Source organism: Mytilus edulis, chromosome 8, assembly GCF_963676685.1.
Source record: "Mytilus edulis chromosome 8, xbMytEdul2.2, whole genome shotgun sequence".
In the NCBI taxonomy this organism is placed as follows: domain Eukaryota; kingdom Metazoa; phylum Mollusca; class Bivalvia; order Mytilida; family Mytilidae; genus Mytilus; species Mytilus edulis.
In genome coordinates, this window is record NC_092351.1 from 68,318,305 (window position 1) to 68,339,627 (window position 21,323).

At 34.1% G+C, this 21,323-nt stretch overlaps 10 non-coding genes across 10 annotated transcripts; 5 read left to right on the forward strand and 5 right to left on the reverse strand.

Moving 5' to 3' along the window:
• Window positions 1–1,120: 1,120 nt before the first annotated feature.
• Window positions 1,121–1,193, reverse strand: Trnav-uac (transfer RNA valine (anticodon UAC)). Its single transcript has one exon. It is a non-coding gene; the product is annotated as a tRNA-Val (tRNA).
• Window positions 1,194–1,631: 438 nt separating this feature from the next.
• Trnav-aac (transfer RNA valine (anticodon AAC)) lies at window positions 1,632–1,704 on the forward strand. The gene has a single exon. It is a non-coding gene; the product is annotated as a tRNA-Val (tRNA).
• A 5,032-nt stretch (window positions 1,705–6,736) lies between these two features.
• Window positions 6,737–6,809, reverse strand: Trnav-uac (transfer RNA valine (anticodon UAC)). The gene has a single exon. It is a non-coding gene; the product is annotated as a tRNA-Val (tRNA).
• Window positions 6,810–7,247: 438 nt separating this feature from the next.
• Trnav-aac (transfer RNA valine (anticodon AAC)) lies at window positions 7,248–7,320 on the forward strand. Its single transcript has one exon. It is a non-coding gene; the product is annotated as a tRNA-Val (tRNA).
• A 1,826-nt stretch (window positions 7,321–9,146) lies between these two features.
• Trnav-uac (transfer RNA valine (anticodon UAC)) lies at window positions 9,147–9,219 on the reverse strand. Its single transcript has one exon. It is a non-coding gene; the product is annotated as a tRNA-Val (tRNA).
• Window positions 9,220–9,657: 438 nt separating this feature from the next.
• On the forward strand, window positions 9,658–9,730 carry Trnav-aac (transfer RNA valine (anticodon AAC)). Its single transcript has one exon. It is a non-coding gene; the product is annotated as a tRNA-Val (tRNA).
• A 7,997-nt stretch (window positions 9,731–17,727) lies between these two features.
• Window positions 17,728–17,800, reverse strand: Trnav-uac (transfer RNA valine (anticodon UAC)). The gene has a single exon. It is a non-coding gene; the product is annotated as a tRNA-Val (tRNA).
• A 438-nt stretch (window positions 17,801–18,238) lies between these two features.
• Trnav-aac (transfer RNA valine (anticodon AAC)) lies at window positions 18,239–18,311 on the forward strand. Its single transcript has one exon. It is a non-coding gene; the product is annotated as a tRNA-Val (tRNA).
• A 2,284-nt stretch (window positions 18,312–20,595) lies between these two features.
• Window positions 20,596–20,668, reverse strand: Trnav-uac (transfer RNA valine (anticodon UAC)). The gene has a single exon. It is a non-coding gene; the product is annotated as a tRNA-Val (tRNA).
• Window positions 20,669–21,106: 438 nt separating this feature from the next.
• On the forward strand, window positions 21,107–21,179 carry Trnav-aac (transfer RNA valine (anticodon AAC)). Its single transcript has one exon. It is a non-coding gene; the product is annotated as a tRNA-Val (tRNA).
• Window positions 21,180–21,323: the final 144 nt, after the last annotated feature.

Below are 21,323 nucleotides of genomic sequence, written 5' to 3' on the forward strand. Positions count from 1 at the left end.
TATATAGACCTCACATTTGCCTCAGTATACATACTGTTTTTGAGATGATAGGTTTTTCAATAGATTGCCGCAGGACCTTGGGTGCCAAGAAATATTTCTGAATTATTATGTCTAGCCAAATTTTAGGTTTCAAACAGTTACAGTTACACAAACAATTTCTTTCGTTATTAAAAGTAATGGAGTGCCCATTTGCAAAAACAAACCAGGTTCTGGCGAGGTTCGAACTCGCGACCTTCTGCGTGTAAAGCAGACGTGATAACCACTACACGGATTGTCATTAAAACTGTAAAAGGTCTCAATACAGCAACTATAAATTGTAACACGTTAAAAGCAATTGCTGTGGTTGTTTTCTTTTTTTCTTTCTTCAACTGGCACAATTTAACCATTCAGTATGATATATAACACGTTAGATAATGGTAAATGTCAGTTTCTGAACCATTCTGTCATCTGCCAAAAGCTATATAGACCTCACATTTGCCTCAGTATACATACTGTTTTGGAGATGATAGGTTTTTCAATAGATTGCCGCAGGACCTTGGGTGCCAAGAAATATTTCTGAATTATTATGTCTAGCCAAATTTTAGGTTTCAAACAGTTACAGTTACACAAACAATTTCTTTCGTTATTAAAAGTAATGGAGTGCCCATTTGCAAAAACAAACCAGGTTCTGGCGAGGTTCGAACTCGCGACCTTCTGCGTGTAAAGCAGACGTGATAACCACTACACGGATTGTCATTAAAACTGTAAAAGGTCTCAATACAGCAACTATAAATTGTAACACGTTAAAAGCAATTGCTGTGGTTGTTTTCTTTTTTTCTTTCTTCAACTGGCACAATTTAACCATTCAGTATGATATATAACACGTTAGATAATGGTAAATGTCAGTTTCTGAACCATTCTGTCATCTGCCAAAAGCTATATAGACCTCACATTTGCCTCAGTATACATACTGTTTTGGAGATGATAGGTTTTTCAATAGATTGCCGCAGGACCTTGGGTGCCAAGAAATATTTCTGAATTATTATGTCTAGCCAAATTTTAGGTTTCAAACAGTTACAGTTACACAAACAATTTCTTTCGTTATTAAAAGTAATGGAGTGCCCATTTGCAAAAACAAACCAGGTTCTGGCGAGGTTCGAACTCGCGACCTTCTGCGTGTAAAGCAGACGTGATAACCACTACACCACAGAACCGGACAATATACTTATCAAATATTATCGAATTTATACTTCAGTTTATATATCATGTGAAAATGCGGCGCTATACAAATAGGCATATCATCAAAGTCTAACGTGGGCCTCTCAACTTAGATTACTTTAGCACACACAGGTTAAAATGAAACCACTGACACACATGGGGAAAGCAAGATAAAAAGAAAACTGTACCAGTCTTCCATATTTCAGAATGTATCATGTACTTCTTGTAGGTTTTAGAAGTGCTTCCTATAAATAAGTTTGCATGACGGCCTATAAATAAGTTTGCATGACGGACTCTTCAAATGTTTAATACAATATGCTTTGAAAAAAAACCAATAACAGTAATGCAAATGAGTATTAAAAAAACACCAATATGCCAATGATCAGTCGGACAGCTGACTACTAAATAAATGAATAAGGCACATTTCATTAATGGTTTCCGTGGTGTAGTGGTTATCACATCCGCTTAACACGCGGAAGGTCCTGAGTTCAATCCTCAGCGGAAACATACTTTTTTTCGGCCTGGACAAGGTTGTTTTTTTTTTACATTGGCACTGACGCGTCAACTTCTACAAATGTGAGACTCTTTTGTCGAGAAATTTTCCTCTTTTTTTTTTTAATGTCAAATAGCTCTTTTTAACTAAAAAGAAAAGAAAAGAAAGCAGGATTAAGCCACGGTTACAATACACCATTAGATTTTATGGGCGCAGTCAGTTTATGAGCATAACATGGTATTCAGAATTAAGAGTATGGCTAATCCTGATTGGTCGAAATGTGCGCCCGTTATTTTTTTATTATTAGAGACTTCGTGCACTCTACTTTATACAAAAGGCAAAATAAAAATTATTCCATAGCCCTATAAAGGCACTGATCGAGATGACTTTTCAACACTAGGTCAAGACACGTATGTATGTTTTAAGGGCAAAATTGATAGGCATGGGAGATAAGTACAAAATACGCTAAGAAAAGCAACGCGAACCTATATTTTTTTGGACCAAAAAATACTGTCCTAATAACTTTTTTTTGATTCTAGCAAGGTTTCGTTAAAAAAAATCAACTTTCTAAAGTCGGTATCTCAAAAAAGGCTACCATTGTCGCCTATGGGGAAATTAATTGTTTATTTCAATCTTAACAACACTTCATTTCCGAGACGGTTTACTACGAAATCTCAAATTGAAACAATAATCAAAATCGAGAGGAAATTGCATCAAATAGATATGTCATTACATGTATCAAACGGAACCAACAATCATTCCCAGGCAGCAATGACTGTTATTGTTTCATTGCATTTAAGGCGAGTGCATCATGAAAGGTGCACTTGAATAGGTCCCTATTTGTTTTGTTTTTAATGTACGTCTGTCATTTGTCAACTTGTTTAAGTTAGATATATTATCGGCATAATTGCATGTAGTTATCCTCTTTTGATTCGACGCCGAAGTTTAACAGTTTAACAATTTGAGAAAACGGTAGGATTTACTACACGGATTGTCATTAAAACTGTAAAAGGTCTCAATACAGCAACTATAAATTGTAACACGTTAAAAGCAATTGCTGTGGTTGTTTTCTTTTTTTCTTTCTTCAACTGGCACAATTTAACCATTCAGTATGATATATAACACGTTAGATAATGGTAAATGTCAGTTTCTGAACCATTCTGTCATCTGCCAAAAGCTATATAGACCTCACATTTGCCTCAGTATACATACTGTTTTGGAGATGATAGGTTTTTCAATAGATTGCCGCAGGACCTTGGGTGCCAAGAAATATTTCTGAATTATTATGTCTAGCCAAATTTTAGGTTTCAAACAGTTACAGTTACACAAACAATTTCTTTCGTTATTAAAAGTAATGGAGTGCCCATTTGCAAAAACAAACCAGGTTCTGGCGAGGTTCGAACTCGCGACCTTCTGCGTGTAAAGCAGACGTGATAACCACTACACGGATTGTCATTAAAACTGTAAAAGGTCTCAATACAGCAACTATAAATTGTAACACGTTAAAAGCAATTGCTGTGGTTGTTTTCTTTTTTTCTTTCTTCAACTGGCACAATTTAACCATTCAGTATGATATATAACACGTTAGATAATGGTAAATGTCAGTTTCTGAACCATTCTGTCATCTGCCAAAAGCTATATAGACCTCACATTTGCCTCAGTATACATACTGTTTTGGAGATGATAGGTTTTTCAATAAATTGCCGCAGGACCTTGGGTGCCAAGAAATATTTCTGAATTATTATGTCTAGCCAAATTTTAGGTTTCAAACAGTTACAGTTACACAAACAATTTCTTTCGTTATTAAAAGTAATGGAGTGCCCATTTGCAAAAACAAACCAGGTTCTGGCGAGGTTCGAACTCGCGACCTTCTGCGTGTAAAGCAGACGTGATAACCACTACACGGATTGTCATTAAAACTGTAAAAGGTCTCAATACAGCAACTATAAATTGTAACACGTTAAAAGCAATTGCTGTGGTTGTTTTCTTTTTTTCTTTCTTCAACTGGCACAATTTAACCATTCAGTATGATATATAACACGTTAGATAATGGTAAATGTCAGTTTCTGAACCATTCTGTCATCTGCCAAAAGCTATATAGACCTCACATTTGCCTCAGTATACATACTGTTTTGGAGATGATAGGTTTTTCAATAGATTGCCGCAGGACCTTGGGTGCCAAGAAATATTTCTGAATTATTATGTCTAGCCAAATTTTAGGTTTCAAACAGTTACAGTTACACAAACAATTTCTTTCGTTATTAAAAGTAATGGAGTGCCCATTTGCAAAAACAAACCAGGTTCTGGCGAGGTTCGAACTCGCGACCTTCTGCGTGTAAAGCAGACGTGATAACCACTACACGGATTGTCATTAAAACTGTAAAAGGTCTCAATACAGCAACTATAAATTGTAACACGTTAAAAGCAATTGCTGTGGTTGTTTTCTTTTTTTCTTTCTTCAACTGGCACAATTTAACCATTCAGTATGATATATAACACGTTAGATAATGGTAAATGTCAGTTTCTGAACCATTCTGTCATCTGCCAAAAGCTATATAGACCTCACATTTGCCTCAGTATACATACTGTTTTGGAGATGATAGGTTTTTCAATAAATTGCCGCAGGACCTTGGGTGCCAAGAAATATTTCTGAATTATTATGTCTAGCCAAATTTTAGGTTTCAAACAGTTACAGTTACACAAACAATTTCTTTCGTTATTAAAAGTAATGGAGTGCCCATTTGCAAAAACAAACCAGGTTCTGGCGAGGTTCGAACTCGCGACCTTCTGCGTGTAAAGCAGACGTGATAACCACTACACGGATTGTCATTAAAACTGTAAAAGGTCTCAATACAGCAACTATAAATTGTAACACGTTAAAAGCAATTGCTGTGGTTGTTTTCTTTTTTTCTTTCTTCAACTGGCACAATTTAACCATTCAGTATGATATATAACACGTTAGATAATGGTAAATGTCAGTTTCTGAACCATTCTGTCATCTGCCAAAAGCTATATAGACCTCACATTTGCCTCAGTATACATACTGTTTTGGAGATGATAGGTTTTTCAATAGATTGCCGCAGGACCTTGGGTGCCAAGAAATATTTCTGAATTATTATGTCTAGCCAAATTTTAGGTTTCAAACAGTTACAGTTACACAAACAATTTCTTTCGTTATTAAAAGTAATGGAGTGCCCATTTGCAAAAACAAACCAGGTTCTGGCGAGGTTCGAACTCGCGACCTTCTGCGTGTAAAGCAGACGTGATAACCACTACACGGATTGTCATTAAAACTGTAAAAGGTCTCAATACAGCAACTATAAATTGTAACACGTTAAAAGCAATTGCTGTGGTTGTTTTCTTTTTTTCTTTCTTCAACTGGCACAATTTAACCATTCAGTATGATATATAACACGTTAGATAATGGTAAATGTCAGTTTCTGAACCATTCTGTCATCTGCCAAAAGCTATATAGACCTCACATTTGCCTCAGTATACATACTGTTTTGGAGATGATAGGTTTTTCAATAGATTGCCGCAGGACCTTGGGTGCCAAGAAATATTTCTGAATTATTATGTCTAGCCAAATTTTAGGTTTCAAACAGTTACAGTTACACAAACAATTTCTTTCGTTATTAAAAGTAATGGAGTGCCCATTTGCAAAAACAAACCAGGTTCTGGCGAGGTTCGAACTCGCGACCTTCTGCGTGTAAAGCAGACGTGATAACCACTACACGGATTGTCATTAAAACTGTAAAAGGTCTCAATACAGCAACTATAAATTGTAACACGTTAAAAGCAATTGCTGTGGTTGTTTTCTTTTTTTCTTTCTTCAACTGGCACAATTTAACCATTCAGTATGATATATAACACGTTAGATAATGGTAAATGTCAGTTTCTGAACCATTCTGTCATCTGCCAAAAGCTATATAGACCTCACATTTGCCTCAGTATACATACTGTTTTGGAGATGATAGGTTTTTCAATAAATTGCCGCAGGACCTTGGGTGCCAAGAAATATTTCTGAATTATTATGTCTAGCCAAATTTTAGGTTTCAAACAGTTACAGTTACACAAACAATTTCTTTCGTTATTAAAAGTAATGGAGTGCCCATTTGCAAAAACAAACCAGGTTCTGGCGAGGTTCGAACTCGCGACCTTCTGCGTGTAAAGCAGACGTGATAACCACTACACGGATTGTCATTAAAACTGTAAAAGGTCTCAATACAGCAACTATAAATTGTAACACGTTAAAAGCAATTGCTGTGGTTGTTTTCTTTTTTTCTTTCTTCAACTGGCACAATTTAACCATTCAGTATGATATATAACACGTTAGATAATGGTAAATGTCAGTTTCTGAACCATTCTGTCATCTGCCAAAAGCTATATAGACCTCACATTTGCCTCAGTATACATACTGTTTTGGAGATGATAGGTTTTTCAATAGATTGCCGCAGGACCTTGGGTGCCAAGAAATATTTCTGAATTATTATGTCTAGCCAAATTTTAGGTTTCAAACAGTTACAGTTACACAAACAATTTCTTTCGTTATTAAAAGTAATGGAGTGCCCATTTGCAAAAACAAACCAGGTTCTGGCGAGGTTCGAACTCGCGACCTTCTGCGTGTAAAGCAGACGTGATAACCACTACACGGATTGTCATTAAAACTGTAAAAGGTCTCAATACAGCAACTATAAATTGTAACACGTTAAAAGCAATTGCTGTGGTTGTTTTCTTTTTTTCTTTCTTCAACTGGCACAATTTAACCATTCAGTATGATATATAACACGTTAGATAATGGTAAATGTCAGTTTCTGAACCATTCTGTCATCTGCCAAAAGCTATATAGACCTCACATTTGCCTCAGTATACATACTGTTTTGGAGATGATAGGTTTTTCAATAGATTGCCGCAGGACCTTGGGTGCCAAGAAATATTTCTGAATTATTATGTCTAGCCAAATTTTAGGTTTCAAACAGTTACAGTTACACAAACAATTTCTTTCGTTATTAAAAGTAATGGAGTGCCCATTTGCAAAAACAAACCAGGTTCTGGCGAGGTTCGAACTCGCGACCTTCTGCGTGTAAAGCAGACGTGATAACCACTACACCACAGAACCGGACAATATACTTATCAAATATTATCGAATTTATACTTCAGTTTATATATCATGTGAAAATGCGGCGCTATACAAATAGGCATATCATCAAAGTCTAACGTGGGCCTCTCAACTTAGATTACTTTAGCACACACAGGTTAAAATGAAACCACTGACACACATGGGGAAAGCAAGATAAAAAGAAAACTGTACCAGTCTTCCATATTTCAGAATGTATCATGTACTTCTTGTAGGTTTTAGAAGTGCTTCCTATAAATAAGTTTGCATGACGGCCTATAAATAAGTTTGCATGACGGACTCTTCAAATGTTTAATACAATATGCTTTGAAAAAAAACCAATAACAGTAATGCAAATGAGTATTAAAAAAACACCAATATGCCAATGATCAGTCGGACAGCTGACTACTAAATAAATGAATAAGGCACATTTCATTAATGGTTTCCGTGGTGTAGTGGTTATCACATCCGCTTAACACGCGGAAGGTCCTGAGTTCAATCCTCAGCGGAAACATACTTTTTTTCGGCCTGGACAAGGTTGTTTTTTTTTTACATTGGCACTGACGCGTCAACTTCTACAAATGTGAGACTCTTTTGTCGAGAAATTTTCCTCTTTTTTTTTTTAATGTCAAATAGCTCTTTTTAACTAAAAAGAAAAGAAAAGAAAGCAGGATTAAGCCACGGTTACAATACACCATTAGATTTTATGGGCGCAGTCAGTTTATGAGCATAACATGGTATTCAGAATTAAGAGTATGGCTAATCCTGATTGGTCGAAATGTGCGCCCGTTATTTTTTTATTATTAGAGACTTCGTGCACTCTGCTTTATACAAAAGGCAAAATAAAAATTATTCCATAGCCCTATAAAGGCACTGATCGAGATGACTTTTCAACACTAGGTCAAGACACGTATGTATGTTTTAAGGGCAAAATTGATAGGCATGGGAGATAAGTACAAAATACGCTAAGAAAAGCAACGCGAACCTATATTTTTTTGGACCAAAAAATACTGTCCTAATAACTTTTTTTTGATTCTAGCAAGGTTTCGTTAAAAAAAATCAACTTTCTAAAGTCGGTATCTCAAAAAAGGCTACCATTGTCGCCTATGGGGAAATTAATTGTTTATTTCAATCTTAACAACACTTCATTTCCGAGACGGTTTACTACGAAATCTCAAATTGAAACAATAATCAAAATCGAGAGGAAATTGCATCAAATAGATATGTCATTACATGTATCAAACGGAACCAACAATCATTCCCAGGCAGCAATGACTGTTATTGTTTCATTGCATTTAAGGCGAGTGCATCATGAAAGGTGCACTTGAATAGGTCCCTATTTGTTTTGTTTTTAATGTACGTCTGTCATTTGTCAACTTGTTTAAGTTAGATATATTATCGGCATAATTGCATGTAGTTATCCTCTTTTGATTCGACGCCGAAGTTTAACAGTTTAACAATTTGAGAAAACGGTAGGATTTACTACACGGATTGTCATTAAAACTGTAAAAGGTCTCAATACAGCAACTATAAATTGTAACACGTTAAAAGCAATTGCTGTGGTTGTTTTCTTTTTTTCTTTCTTCAACTGGCACAATTTAACCATTCAGTATGATATATAACACGTTAGATAATGGTAAATGTCAGTTTCTGAACCATTCTGTCATCTGCCAAAAGCTATATAGACCTCACATTTGCCTCAGTATACATACTGTTTTGGAGATGATAGGTTTTTCAATAGATTGCCGCAGGACCTTGGGTGCCAAGAAATATTTCTGAATTATTATGTCTAGCCAAATTTTAGGTTTCAAACAGTTACAGTTACACAAACAATTTCTTTCGTTATTAAAAGTAATGGAGTGCCCATTTGCAAAAACAAACCAGGTTCTGGCGAGGTTCGAACTCGCGACCTTCTGCGTGTAAAGCAGACGTGATAACCACTACACGGATTGTCATTAAAACTGTAAAAGGTCTCAATACAGCAACTATAAATTGTAACACGTTAAAAGCAATTGCTGTGGTTGTTTTCTTTTTTTCTTTCTTCAACTGGCACAATTTAACCATTCAGTATGATATATAACACGTTAGATAATGGTAAATGTCAGTTTCTGAACCATTCTGTCATCTGCCAAAAGCTATATAGACCTCACATTTGCCTCAGTATACATACTGTTTTGGAGATGATAGGTTTTTCAATAGATTGCCGCAGGACCTTGGGTGCCAAGAAATATTTCTGAATTATTATGTCTAGCCAAATTTTAGGTTTCAAACAGTTACAGTTACACAAACAATTTCTTTCGTTATTAAAAGTAATGGAGTGCCCATTTGCAAAAACAAACCAGGTTCTGGCGAGATTCGAACTCGCGACCTTCTGCGTGTAAAGCAGACGTGATAACCACTACACCACAGAACCGGACAATATACTTATCAAATATTATCGAATTTATACTTCAGTTTATATATCATGTGAAAATGCGGCGCTATACAAATAGGCATATCATCAAAGTCTAACGTGGGCCTCTCAACTTAGATTACTTTAGCACACACAGGTTAAAATGAAACCACTGACACACATGGGGAAAGCAAGATAAAAAGAAAACTGTACCAGTCTTCCATATTTCAGAATGTATCATGTACTTCTTGTAGGTTTTAGAAGTGCTTCCTATAAATAAGTTTGCATGACGGCCTATAAATAAGTTTGCATGACGGACTCTTCAAATGTTTAATACAATATGCTTTGAAAAAAAACCAATAACAGTAATGCAAATGAGTATTAAAAAAACACCAATATGCCAATGATCAGTCGGACAGCTGACTACTAAATAAATGAATAAGGCACATTTCATTAATGGTTTCCGTGGTGTAGTGGTTATCACATCCGCTTAACACGCGGAAGGTCCTGAGTTCAATCCTCAGCGGAAACATACTTTTTTTCGGCCTGGACAAGGTTGTTTTTTTTTTACATTGGCACTGACGCGTCAACTTCTACAAATGTGAGACTCTTTTGTCGAGAAATTTTCCTCTTTTTTTTTTTAATGTCAAATAGCTCTTTTTAACTAAAAAGAAAAGAAAAGAAAGCAGGATTAAGCCACGGTTACAATACACCATTAGATTTTATGGGCGCAGTCAGTTTATGAGCATAACATGGTATTCAGAATTAAGAGTATGGCTAATCCTGATTGGTCGAAATGTGCGCCCGTTATTTTTTTATTATTAGAGACTTCGTGCACTCTGCTTTATACAAAAGGCAAAATAAAAATTATTCCATAGCCCTATAAAGGCACTGATCGAGATGACTTTTCAACACTAGGTCAAGACACGTATGTATGTTTTAAGGGCAAAATTGATAGGCATGGGAGATAAGTACAAAATACGCTAAGAAAAGCAACGCGAACCTATATTTTTTTGGACCAAAAAATACTGTCCTAATAACTTTTTTTTGATTCTAGCAAGGTTTCGTTAAAAAAAATCAACTTTCTAAAGTCGGTATCTCAAAAAAGGCTACCATTGTCGCCTATGGGGAAATTAATTGTTTATTTCAATCTTAACAACACTTCATTTCCGAGACGGTTTACTACGAAATCTCAAATTGAAACAATAATCAAAATCGAGAGGAAATTGCATCAAATAGATATGTCATTACATGTATCAAACGGAACCAACAATCATTCCCAGGCAGCAATGACTGTTATTGTTTCATTGCATTTAAGGCGAGTGCATCATGAAAGGTGCACTTGAATAGGTCCCTATTTGTTTTGTTTTTAATGTACGTCTGTCATTTGTCAACTTGTTTAAGTTAGATATATTATCGGCATAATTGCATGTAGTTATCCTCTTTTGATTCGACGCCGAAGTTTAACAGTTTAACAATTTGAGAAAACGGTAGGATTTACTACACGGATTGTCATTAAAACTGTAAAAGGTCTCAATACAGCAACTATAAATTGTAACACGTTAAAAGCAATTGCTGTGGTTGTTTTCTTTTTTTCTTTCTTCAACTGGCACAATTTAACCATTCAGTATGATATATAACACGTTAGATAATGGTAAATGTCAGTTTCTGAACCATTCTGTCATCTGCCAAAAGCTATATAGACCTCACATTTGCCTCAGTATACATACTGTTTTGGAGATGATAGGTTTTTCAATAGATTGCCGCAGGACCTTGGGTGCCAAGAAATATTTCTGAATTATTATGTCTAGCCAAATTTTAGGTTTCAAACAGTTACAGTTACACAAACAATTTCTTTCGTTATTAAAAGTAATGGAGTGCCCATTTGCAAAAACAAACCAGGTTCTGGCGAGGTTCGAACTCGCGACCTTCTGCGTGTAAAGCAGACGTGATAACCACTACACGGATTGTCATTAAAACTGTAAAAGGTCTCAATACAGCAACTATAAATTGTAACACGTTAAAAGCAATTGCTGTGGTTGTTTTCTTTTTTTCTTTCTTCAACTGGCACAATTTAACCATTCAGTATGATATATAACACGTTAGATAATGGTAAATGTCAGTTTCTGAACCATTCTGTCATCTGCCAAAAGCTATATAGACCTCACATTTGCCTCAGTATACATACTGTTTTGGAGATGATAGGTTTTTCAATAGATTGCCGCAGGACCTTGGGTGCCAAGAAATATTTCTGAATTATTATGTCTAGCCAAATTTTAGGTTTCAAACAGTTACAGTTACACAAACAATTTCTTTCGTTATTAAAAGTAATGGAGTGCCCATTTGCAAAAACAAACCAGGTTCTGGCGAGATTCGAACTCGCGACCTTCTGCGTGTAAAGCAGACGTGATTTTTTTTTTTTTTATCTTTATTAAAATCAAACATCATATAATACAAATAAAACAAAATATAAAATCAATTGTCCTTGATTGTTCTCATTATAGCTATATGCTATACTTTGTATTCACAATACTGTTATTTCTCATTTCAGGTACACAATAATTATTACAATTTAAAGACTAGAACATTGTCTGTTTCTTCTAACAAAGGGTTATCCATTACAAACTTTTTTTGAAATATATGACTCATATTATGACATCGACAGAGATAGACATACATATATGTTACATAATGTTTTAATGTATATTTAAATAATTTTATCAAATTTACACTAGAATAACCACTATTCAACAAGTTTCTCCTTCTGAAGATACAAAATCTGGCAACAGACATAAAAAAATTAAGAAAAGAATCATTCACACCTTTCATATGCCATCTCAATCCCAAAATCAATAGTTCCTCACTTCTTACTAAACTAATCTTATCTGAATCACAGTTTTCAAATATTCTAACTAATAAGGATGACAAATAATTATGAAAATCTTCAAGTTTATCACAATTCATAAATATATGCAGGATGTCTTCCTTTTCACTGCAACACACTTTACAGATATTATCATCAACTAAACCTATCTTTTGAAGTTTTACATTAGTAAAAATACAGTTATGTAACACCTTAAAGTCTAACTCAACCAAATTAGAAGGTTTCCAATACATATTGACATGTTCCCATATTTTACTGAATGCTTCAGAACTCACATCAAATTCTGATTTCCATAACTCAATACCAACAGGTTCTTCAACAATATTTTCCAACATAATAGTATATAATGTTTTAGTACTACATAATTTCAAATCATAATGCACATTTTTACAAATAATTGAAATGTCTATTGTTCTTGGTATAGATATTCTGTGAATATCAGTGTTCACTGTGTTTTTCCATTCTACAGGTATAACATTCAACAAGTTTCTATATCTATCAACTACATATTGTACATTAACATCTTCATATACAACTTGAATCATTTCAACTATAGCATGATCAGGCAAGAAACCAGTTTTTACTTCAAAACATATATCTTTGAGACAAACAATACCAGCACCTATAAAATCGTGCCATACAATTGTTCTGTTATTAAAAAACAATATTTGGATTAACAAACAAAGGCTGGTCATAAATATTTTCTACAGACAATGGAAACTCTATTTGTTTCCTTATACAATTCAGTGCTTGAAAAAATTCTTGATAAACAACAGGCAGTTTTTTCAATTCACAATTAGGTATCACAGTATAAAAAACATTATGACAAAGTTTCATCTCATAAATTGAAGATACAAAATACTTAAATGTGTATTTCCATAACACTTCATATTCATCATCTAACAATCTACCTAGAAATTTTAGCCTAAAAGCATAAATTTTACATTTGATATCAGCAACATTTAAACCACCTCTACTTTTATCATCTACTATACAGTTGTATTTTACTAAGTGACATCTATTTTTCCATATAAAATTCACACAAAGTCTTTTTATCTCTATATAAGCCCATTCAGGTAATGCAGTTACAAATAAGGCATACCAAAATCTAGATAACATCAGTGAATTAATTACACTAACCCTGCCATGTATAGTTAATCTTCTCAACAACCATATGTTGAGAAGGGATTTTATCTTAACTATCTTATTTTTCCAATTCATTTCATCACACATTTTTCTATTTTTTCCAATAAAAACTCCTAACAGTTGAAAATAATCTTCACAAACCTTAAGACCAATATAGTCTTTTTCTACTGCAGATAAAGTACCAGTACCTAAACATAATATCTCTGATTTTTGTCTATTTATTTTAGCACCTGTTGCTTTGCTATACAAATCAAATTCCTTAAACACTTCAGGAATTGATTCCTTATTACATAAAGACAAAGTTGTATCATCAGCATGTTGATAAATCAAACCAATCTTATTACTATTTGGGATATTAATTCCCTTTATATTTACATTTTGTACAATTTTACAATGCAGAGGTTCTGCAACAAGTACATACAAAAAAGCACTTATAGGACAACCTTGCCTAATACCATTCTTTATAACAAAATACTTTGTTAAAAAACCATTACATTTCACTGCACTATTTATACCATTATAAAATATGCTAATCCATTTCACAAATCTATCACCAAAACCAAATTTCTTCAGTACTTCTAACAGATAAGTATGACTAACTCTATCAAAAGCATTTGCTTGATCTAATTTTAAAAAATATCCCTGAAGATCATCTCTTTCAACAAGTTCCATAATATCTCTTACATTTGAAATATTATTTGAGATATCTCTTCCAATAACACAACAAGTTTGATCTTCAGAAATTATCTTTGGTAATACATACTTTAATCTGTTTGACATTATTCTTGCTAAAATTTTGTAATCTACTTGTAATAAAGATATTGGCCTATAATTTTTCAAAAAATTCCTTTCTCCTTTTTTCTTATAAACTAGACTTATAATTCCACATTTCATTGATCTACTTAAAATACCTTCTTCTTCAATAGCATCAAACAATTTCAGTAACACATATTTTAATTCAGAATAAAATTTACAATAAAACTCTACAGTTAGTCCATCTGAGCCTGGACTTTTATTTTTAGACAACTGATTAATAGCTTTACATAGTTCATCTTCTGTTACATCATCATTACACATAGTGTTATCATCCTCATTTACTGTTTTTGTAACATAATTTAACAATTCTGACATCTTATTTTCATCAGTAGTTACACATGAATATAAGTCACTAAAAAAACTATGTTGTAATTCTAAAATACCTTCAGTATCTGACACAGTATCACAATTTTCATTTAACAATTCTTTTATAGCATTACTCTCTTGTTTATACTTTTCTAAATTTAGAAAGTATTTTGTGTTTTTATCAGACTCCACAGCCCATATAGCTTTAGCTCTTAAGACAGCTCCTTTACACTTTTCTATTTCAAAATTTGACAGTTCTAATTTCAGACTTTCTAATTTGGCAATATCAATTACCATACCACTAGCTGCCTTTGAACAAATATTATTGATTTGCCTTTCTAATTTATAATACTCTCTCTTATTTTGTTTAGCTAAATCAGATGACAATATCTGAGAATATCTTTTAATTCTATATTTTAAATTATCCCACCAAACTAAAAAATCTCTATGAAATAATTCACTTTCTTTTTCTTGTGATATAATATCTTTGACTCTTTGAACATATTCTTCATTAAACAACAATGTATTATTCAAAACCCAGAGTCCAGGACCTCTTTCGATACATGTACAATTTAAATTCATGATAACAAAAGAATGGTCACTCATACTAGTAACATTATAATACAAACTTTGTACAAAAGATGACATATTCCTACTTATAAGAAAATAATCTATTCTACTTTGTTGTAGTTTACCCTCTGAAATTCTTTTCCAGGAAAATATTTGACAATCTGGGTTTCTAGCCCTCCATATATCATATAAATTATTATCATTCATCAATTTAGAAAGTTTTCTATAGGGTTCATCATTCATATGACATGTTTTACTCCCTCTATCTAACACAGACAAAGAAGTATTAAAATCACCTCCAATAATCAAATTATCTAAATCTTTAGTATAATCTATCACAAAATCAAAGAAGTTACATCTATCAGAAACGACATTAGGTGCATACAAAGAAACCAAATTCACCAATGTATCATTCTCATGATAAGTCACATGAATAAATCTACCTTGTTTATCTTTATAAATACATTTTATTTTATCTTTATAATATTTGCTAACTAGAACAGCTACACCCTGTCTGCCATCCGTACCATTACTATAATAAATATCACCTTCATACATATGTTTCATACTTTGAATGAAACCATCATCCCAAAATGTTTCTTGTAGTAATACAATACCAAATTTTCTGTCTTGTACAATACTTAGAAATCTTTGTAAATTTACAACATTTCTCATACCATTACAATTCAAACTACATATAACAACCATTACAAAAAATATTAAACAATGACATATATTTCTATCCATTTTTACTTCTTGTTTTTTTTTTTGGACAAATTTCTAACAGTTTGACTATTCAGATTTGGAGCAACATTAAGTTTTCTCCTCCTATCTTTCATTTCTTTTTTTCTAATTTTTTTCAACATTTTAACACTAATACATTTTTCCTTTCCACTATTATTAATTTTACTCTCTGTATCTAACTCCACATCAGAACAGACAAGTGATTCCGTATAACTACTTGCACCTTCAACAATGACTTCTTCGTCATCATCTAAGGTGCTATACTCATCATCTATATTTATCGACTGCTCCTCTGTTGACATCTCTTCATTACACTCCTCTGTTACAACAACGTCAACAGAAGAGCATTCTTCATTTTTTTTCTTTTTCACAACATCATCAGAATCACTGTCTGCTCTCTTGTTTTTCTCTTGAACCTGTTCAATAGCATTACTATCATCATCACAATCATAACCATCATCAAAAATTTCTTCATCTCTGTCCAATTTCCTCTTCCTACTGTCTTCCTGTATTCCACCACTATTGACATGTACCTCTGCTACAATAGTTTTAACATTTTTGTGAGAATCATCTACTATTTTCAACTCTGTTTGTTCATCCTCATTTATGTTTTCACTACTTTCTGCATCATCATCCTTAACTACCTCATTTTCATCATTGTTATCCTTATCACCATCAATGTTTTGATCCATACAGGTACAATCTTTCAACAAATTCGAGCAATTTGCACAATTACATTCACATGGTTGTCTTTCACAATCCTGACATGGACACACGCATGATTCTTCATGGCAGTACATACAGCTACAAACACACGGGTAAAGTTCACATTTTGAACAAACACAGCTGCATACCTTATTGCCACAAACTCTACATTTGCAATTACAAAAGAATTTGCCACATTCTTTACAATTTTTTGACGCATGAGGTGTCCTGTCCTCCATTCCAGGAGCAACCCGAGCACAAACACACAATAGTGGTAAATTACTGCACGACTTGCATTTTGTTGCTTTACAATACCTCTTTGAATGTCCAACCGCACCACAGCCATAACATTCAAAATGAGGACAACTATTTTTCATATGATCCGGCGACGAGCATTCCGAACATACTTTTGTTTGATTGTTGTGTTTTAGTCTGAAATATTTTGTATCAGATCCTATTTTGAACGGTATTGTCCAGGGTAACGCTACTAAACCTGGAGGGAACTTACATCTCATGAACCTAGTACCATCCGCAACTTGTGTACCAGGGACAGTTCTTCTATAAATCGGAGATACGACATTGACTCCTTTTATGGCTAATTTAATACGAATATCTTCATCTGGAACATAAGACGGCAGTTTCATAATAGACACAACAGTAATATCTGAATGCATCAAGCTTACTGAATATTCCCGACTTCCGATAGATACACCACCCATCATCTTTAAAGCATTCTGTTTACTATCCATAGTGACATCGTACGACGATGCATCATGCTGAACCACAGCTAAAACAGTATTAAGACCTGTGATAGTCTCAACTTCTTCAATAATTAATCTCTCTTTAACCACATTTGTATTTACCCGTTCAATCCTTATAGTACAATCCCTTGAGTACGCTTTATCTCCAACAACATAGTTCTGTTTCTGTCGATTCGGAGATCGAAAACGTTTATTAGTCACCTTATCCATTTTTCCGAACGCAAAACACAAATTCAGAAAAACGAAGTAAGACACGTTACTGTCCCCTTCAAACTAAATCCCCTCCCCCTTATCCTGTTTGCCGATAAACAGGAATAAGGGTACTCAAATAAGTCAAAATACAGTCAAAAACGTTCTTTTTGCATTAATAAATACTATGTACAACAATTCGAGTGGAAAACATTCATCCAAACTCACCAATTTCGGAAATTTTATAGAGTCCTATAAACACTACATCTTGACCTTTCGGTGCGTTCGAACCATCCAAAAAAAGAATTATTATGTCTAGCCAAATTTTAGGTTTCAAACAGTTACAGTTACACAAACAATTTCTTTCGTTATTAAAAGTAATGGAGTGCCCATTTGCAAAAACAAACCAGGTTCTGGCGAGGTTCGAACTCGCGACCTTCTGCGTGTAAAGCAGACGTGATAACCACTACACCACAGAACCGGACAATATACTTATCAAATATTATCGAATTTATACTTCAGTTTATATATCATGTGAAAATGCGGCGCTATACAAATAGGCATATCATCAAAGTCTAACGTGGGCCTCTCAACTTAGATTACTTTAGCACACACAGGTTAAAATGAAACCACTGACACACATGGGGAAAGCAAGATAAAAAGAAAACTGTACCAGTCTTCCATATTTCAGAATGTATCATGTACTTCTTGTAGGTTTTAGAAGTGCTTCCTATAAATAAGTTTGCATGACGGCCTATAAATAAGTTTGCATGACGGACTCTTCAAATGTTTAATACAATATGCTTTGAAAAAAAACCAATAACAGTAATGCAAATGAGTATTAAAAAAACACCAATATGCCAATGATCAGTCGGACAGCTGACTACTAAATAAATGAATAAGGCACATTTCATTAATGGTTTCCGTGGTGTAGTGGTTATCACATCCGCTTAACACGCTGAAGGTCCTGAGTTCAATCCTCAGCGGAAACATACTTTTTTTCGGCCTGGACAAGGTTGTTTTTTTTTTACATTGGCACTGACGCGTCAACTTCTACAAATGTGAGACTCTTTTGTCGAGAAATTTTCCTCTTTTTTTTTTTAATGTCAAATAGCTCTTTTTAACTAAAAAGAAAAGAAAAGAAAGCAGGATTAAGCCACGGTTACAATACACCATTAGATTTTATGGGCGCAGTCAGTTTATGAGCATAACATGGTATTCAGAATTAAGAGTATGGCTAATCCTGATTGGTCGAAATGTGCGCCCGTTATTTTTTTATTATTAGAGACTTCGTGCACTCTGCTTTATACAAAAGGCAAAATAAAAATTATTCCATAGCCCTATAAAGGCACTGATCGAGATGACTTTTCAACACTAGGTCAAGACACGTATGTATGTTTTAAGGGCAAAATTGATAGGCATGGGAGATAAGTACAAAATACGCTAAGAAAAGCAACGCGAACCTATATTTTTTTGGACCAAAAAATACTGTCCTAATAACTTTTTTTTGATTCTAGCAAGGTTTCGTTAAAAAAAATCAACTTTCTAAAGTCGGTATCTCAAAAAAGGCTACCATTGTCGCCTATGGGGAAATTAATTGTTTATTTCAATCTTAACAACACTTCATTTCCGAGACGGTTTACTACGAAATCTCAAATTGAAACAATAATCAAAATCGAGAGGAAATTGCATCAAATAGATATGTCATTACATGTATCAAACGGAACCAACAATCATTCCCAGGCAGCAATGACTGTTATTGTTTCATTGCATTTAAGGCGAGTGCATCATGAAAGGTGCACTTGAATAGGTCCCTATTTGTTTTGTTTTTAATGTACGTCTGTCATTTGTCAACTTGTTTAAGTTAGATATATTATCGGCATAATTGCATGTAGTTATCCTCTTTTGATTCGACGCCGAAGTTTAACAGTTTAACAATTTGAGAAAACGGTAGGATTTACTACACGGATTGTCATTAAAACTGTAAAAGGTCTCAATACAGCAACTATAAATTGTAACACGTTAAAAGCAATTGCTGTGGTTGTTTTCTTTTTTTCTTTCTTCAACTGGCACAATTTAACCATTCAGTATGATATATAACACGTTAGATAATGGTAAATGTCAGTTTCTGAACCATTCTGTCATCTGCCAAAAGCTATATAGACCTCACATTTGCCTCAGTATACATACTGTTTTGGAGATGATAGGTTTTTCAATAGATTGCCGCAGGACCTTGGGTGCCAAGAAATATTTCTGAATTATTATGTCTAGCCAAATTTTAGGTTTCAAACAGTTACAGTTACACAAACAATTTCTTTCGTTATTAAAAGTAATGGAGTGCCCATTTGCAAAAACAAACCAGGTTCTGGCGAGGTTCGAACTCGCGACCTTCTGCGTGTAAAGCAGACGTGATAACCACTACACGGATTGTCATTAAAACTGTAAAAGGTCTCAATACAGCAACTATAAATTGTAACACGTTAAAAGCAATTGCTGTGGTTGTTTTCTTTTTTTCTTTCTTCAACTGGCACAATTTAACCATTCAGTATGATATATAACACGTTAGATAATGGTAAATGTCAGTTTCTGAACCATTCTGTCATCTGCCAAAAGCTATATAGACCTCACATTTGCCTCAGTATACATACTGTTTTGGAGATGATAGGTTTTTCAATAGATTGCCGCAGGACCTTGGGTGCCAAGAAATATTTCTGAATTATTATGTCTAGCCAAATTTTAGGTTTCAAACAGTTACAGTTACACAAACAATTTCTTTCGTTATTAAAAGTAATGGAGTGCCCATTTGCAAAAACAAACCAGGTTCTGGCGAGGTTCGAACTCGCGACCTTCTGCGTGTAAAGCAGACGTGATAACCACTACACGGATTGTCATTAAAACTGTAAAAGGTCTCAATACAGCAACTATAAATTGTAACACGTTAAAAGCAATTGCTGTGGTTGTTTTCTTTTTTTCTTTCTTCAACTGGCACAATTTAACCATTCAGTATGATATATAACACGTTAGATAATGGTAAATGTCAGTTTCTGAACCATTCTGTCATCTGCCAAAAGCTATATAGACCTCACATTTGCCTCAGTATACATACTGTTTTGGAGATGATAGGTTTTTCAATAGATTGCCGCAGGACCTTGGGTGCCAAGAAATATTTCTGAATTATTATGTCTAGCCAAATTTTAGGTTTCAAACAGTTACAGTTACACAAACAATTTCTTTCGTTATTAAAAGTAATGGAGTGCCCATTTGCAAAAACAAACCAGGTTCTGGCGAGGTTCGAACTCGCGACCTTCTGCGTGTAAAGCAGACGTGATAACCACTACACCACAGAACCGGACAATATACTTATCAAATATTATCGAATTTATACTTCAGTTTATATATCATGTGAAAATGCGGCGCTATACAAATAGGCATATCATCAAAGTCTAACGTGGGCCTCTCAACTTAGATTACTTTAGCACACACAGGTTAAAATGAAACCACTGACACACATGGGGAAAGCAAGATAAAAAGAAAACTGTACCAGTCTTCCATATTTCAGAATGTATCATGTACTTCTTGTAGGTTTTAGAAGTGCTTCCTATAAATAAGTTTGCATGACGGCCTATAAATAAGTTTGCATGACGGACTCTTCAAATGTTTAATACAATATGCTTTGAAAAAAAACCAATAACAGTAATGCAAATGAGTATTAAAAAAACACCAATATGCCAATGATCAGTCGGACAGCTGACTACTAAATAAATGAATAAGGCACATTTCATTAATGGTTTCCGTGGTGTAGTGGTTATCACATCCGCTTAACACGCGGAAGGTCCTGAGTTCAATCCTCAGCGGAAACATACTTTTTTTCGGCCTGGACAAGGTTGTTTTTTTTTTACATTGGCACTGACGCGTCAACTTCTACAAATGTGAGACTCTTTTGTCGAGAAATTTTCCTCTTTTTTTTTTAATGTCAAATAGCTCTTTTTAACTAAAAAGAAAAG